Genomic DNA, 3824 nt, shown 5'->3' on the forward strand with positions numbered 1-3824 from the left:
TTGGGGGGGTGTGGGGGTGCCCTGGAGGACCTTCCAGACTCTTGAGAACCTGTCTGTAAAAGCAGCATTTCCTGGGCCTTTCATATTCTTTTTCTTTCTTTGTAAACCTGCTCCTTTCTCCCCCTTCCTTCTGGACAGAGGAAGAAGGCAGATTCTGAGGGCTCATTGTCTTGGCGGTGGTCCTGGCCTTTCTGCCTGGTGTGTTTCCTTGGGTGGGGGTTCCTCCTAGGGTGGGTGGCGTGGGGGGAGTCCTCGAAGAGGAGGCCAGAGGCCTCAGGCCTTTCCCTGCCTTGGTTACCAACAGAGAGAGGCTTTTCTCTGTGCTTTGGTTTCCCCTCAGGCATATAGAAGTGTTAAGCTGGCCCCAGGGTTCTGAGGGTGGCAGGGAGCACTTGAGTAGGCTGAACTCAGAGGTTAAGAACCTGGCTTAAAGTCCAGTGTGGATCAAGTCCTTGTTCTGCCACCTGGCTGTGAGACTCTGGGCCACTGGCATAACCTCTCTGAGCCTCAGTTTTCTCATCTGTGGAAACAGGCCAACCATAGTACCTGCATCCTGCATCAGAGTTTCTGTGGGGGTTAAACGAGAAAACGCACACAGCCACGGCCTCGGCGGACACCACCCGCAGTGAACAGAGGCTATTAGTAACAGTGGCTGTGCGTGGGTCAGGTTAAGGGGCTTTAGGTGGCGGGAGCCACGGCAGGCTGTAGAGCAGGAGACGTTCACACGTGCTCTGAGGAGGCAGCTGTGAGTTTGGCTGGACCCCGTCCAGCTGCAGGAGTGACGACCGAGGGCCCCAGTGGACTCCCCGCCCTCCCTTTAACTGGCGGTCTTCACTGACGTGGCGTGGGCAGCTTCTGCCTTGCGACGACTGAGGGCCACCCCAGTGGACTCCCCGCCCTCCCTTTAACTGGCGGTCTTCACTGACGTGGCGTGGGCAGCTTCTGCCTTGCGCACGTCCCGTGGGAATGGAGGTGGTCATTTTCCCTAAGATCTCCTACAGAACCCCTTGTCTCTGCATCCCAGTGGCTGACCTTGGGGAATGTGAGTGTGGGGCTTTGAGAGGTGGGTGACGTTGAGTGTCCTCAGGTTGTCTGGACAGGATCAGGGCAGGGCAGGCCTGGAGTGACATTCCACTGGGCGCTTGGATGTGACCTCGGTTCCTGGTCTGGGTCCAGCCCGGCTGCTTACTCCACTGGAGCCATGGAGGGGTTGACAGTGGGTGGAATGTGGCCCCCTTAGGACCCACACTTCAGTGGTGCCCAGGCATGCTGACCGAGCCCTGTGCTTTTGCAAGCCTGTTACCCAGCAGTTGAATCGTGCCAGGACAGCCAAGGACATTTCAGATTCCCCCGTGGCTGGCAGCCAGGCTGTCACCAGGCATTGCTTGTTTTCCCAGGGTCCAAGAGTTTTTCGAGGTGGAGAGGGCTCTGGAGATATTCCAGAGACTTTTCTTAACAGCTGGGTAAATTGAGATCCAGAGAAAGCAAGGCACTGGACCAAGGTCTCACAAGGCCGCCCCCCTCCCATCTGTCACCTCCCTCTGTTCCCATGTGCCCTGCTCAGACTCCTGGCCTCCTGCCTGGACGTTTGTAACAGCCTGCATCTTCTGGGCTCTCCAAGAGCTTTGTTTGTCTTCCTGTTATCCTAATCTCGCCATAACCTGCAGGCACACGTGCTGTTTGAGTGTGTCTGCTCTCCTTTCCCCTCTGGTCCCAGAGCGAGCACAGAGATTCCAAGGGCAGGCCTCAGAGCCAGACTGACCTCCGGTTGAATCTCCTCTCTGCCCCATTCTAAAATGGTGAACCGGGGAAGATACGCCATGTTTCTGAACTGCAGTGTCTGAAATGAGAACAGTGGCAGTAGTTTGTGAAGCTGTGTTGATGGTTAAATGAGATAATAACGTGAAGTGTGGGTGTAACACTGACTCAATGGACACGAGTTTGAGTAAGTTCCGGGAATTGGAGATGGACAGGGAGGCCTGGCGTACTACAGTCCATGGGGTTGCAAAGAGTCGGACACGACTGAGTGACTGAACTGAACTGAATACCTGCACAGAATGAGCTCTCAGAAACGTTCGTTAGTGGGAGCTCCTTGGTGGTCTAGTGGTTAGGAGTTAGTGGTTTCAGTGCCATGGCCCAAGTTCAGTCCCTCATCAGGAAACTGAGATCTCACAAGCCATGCAGCATGGTTAAAAAAAAAAAAAAGCCTTTGTTACATAGGCCCATCAGTGCTGGTTGAACTGAAAAGGGCATGGAGGAGTAGACAGAGCTCCAGACCTGAGGCAGAGGGTGTGGGCTTCAAGTTCACTGCCAAACATTGCCTCACTGTGTACTTCTTGGGAAGTCACTCTTCCTCCAGGAACCCCACTTTCCTCATAGCAGAAAGAGGGAAGAAATCCCTGCCATGATCTTAGAAGCTTGTCATGTGATGCCAAAGCAGCATCTGTGAAAAAGCTTTGCATTTGTGTGATGATTTAAAAATGGCACAGTGGTGGCGGTGGTGTGCTGGTGGTGACGAGGACTTTGTGGCCACAGTAGTGGACAGCTGGCCAGGCTGGAGGCTGGTCAGTCTGCAGATGCTCAGCACCCACACAGGCTTCCCGTGCCTGCCTCTGCTCCCGCCACCTCCGGCAGCCCGCCTTTTGCATTAGCCTCAGCATTGCACCCTCAAAGACGTGGGAGGTGCAAAGACCCAGTAGCATCTTCTGAGCCGTAGTGAGTTCTGGGTCATCTGGCGGATCCCGTGGAATGCAGGATTACAGCCAGGCCCTGGTTCGAATCTCAGCTTAGCACTTCCCGACTGGAAGCTTGAGCCAGTTGCTTTACTCCCGTGAGCCTCATTTTCCACATTTGTGAAACGAGGGCTTGATGAAGCAGAGGCCAAGCATATAGGAAAGGACAGAGCACACGGTTACATAGAGGTGTTATACCATGCTTTCTGCCTGGAGCATGGTGCCTGATGGGCTTCTGGATGGCGGGAGTGGCCGCCACTGTGCCCGTTTCTGGGGCTGAGAGGGGAGGTCGGTTATGCTCCCTGCAGAATTGCCCAGCTTGGGGTTAGGTTGGCCCATGGAGTCATCTGGCACCATTCCATTTTACTGGTGAACACAGCAAGGAGAGAGTGCTTGGCTGGGCTCACTGGCAGGTTAGTGGGAGGCTGGGCCTAGGGTGAGGTGAGGGAGGCACTTAGAGGCAGACTGAGAGGAGCACTCAGGTGCCGCAGTGAGACTCCTGGTGCCGGGCAGGTGCCCGCCAGCACCGGAGAGTGGGCGCATGCTGCCTGGATGCCTCGTTCTGGCTCAGCAGAGGACTAGAACACCAGTCTCCCGACCCCAGGAATCAGCCCCCAAGCCTTGGGGGTGTGCGGACACCTGCAGGGTACTTTGTAGAGCCTCACCCAGGCCCCTTGGCCTCTTTAAAAGGGGCCTTGGATAAGTAGTCACCTGCCCGGTGCTGTTTACTCTGTCTCTGCTCTCTAGCTGTCTGTGATCCAGAGAGAGCAAGGCCCTCCCCCTCCCCCACCTGCTGCCCCTTCCCCTGCCAGCTGCGCCTCGTGTGAGCATCGAGCCCTCACCCGGGAGGGGAGGCATGTTGGCAGCAGACTCCTGTCGCGGTGACAAGCCCCAGCGAGTCTGGAGGGATGAGGGCGCTTTCATGCGGGCCCTGATGAAGCCTCCTTGGTATCAGCAGGCCTGGCTGGTACCCACCAGGCCTCCAGGAGATTAGGGGGCTTCTGGGTCTCCAAGTGCCTCAGGCTTTCCTTTCCTCTTTGTTGACCCCAGAACTCCTGGCTTCCCTCCACTCTGGCCAGGGGGCCCGGAGGC

At 56.4% G+C, this 3824-nt stretch overlaps 1 protein-coding gene across 4 annotated transcripts in view; it reads left to right on the forward strand.

The window, feature by feature from the left end:
* NDST1 (N-deacetylase/N-sulfotransferase (heparan glucosaminyl) 1) overlaps positions 1-3824 on the forward strand; it is an 85116-nt gene that overhangs the window by 13988 nt on the left and 67304 nt on the right. The window lies entirely within an intron of this gene.

The sequence above is a fragment of the Bison bison genome, unplaced genomic scaffold (genome assembly GCF_000754665.1).
Source record: "Bison bison bison isolate TAMUID 2011002044 unplaced genomic scaffold, Bison_UMD1.0 scf7180017864291, whole genome shotgun sequence".
Taxonomy (NCBI): Eukaryota; Metazoa; Chordata; class Mammalia; order Artiodactyla; family Bovidae; genus Bison; species Bison bison.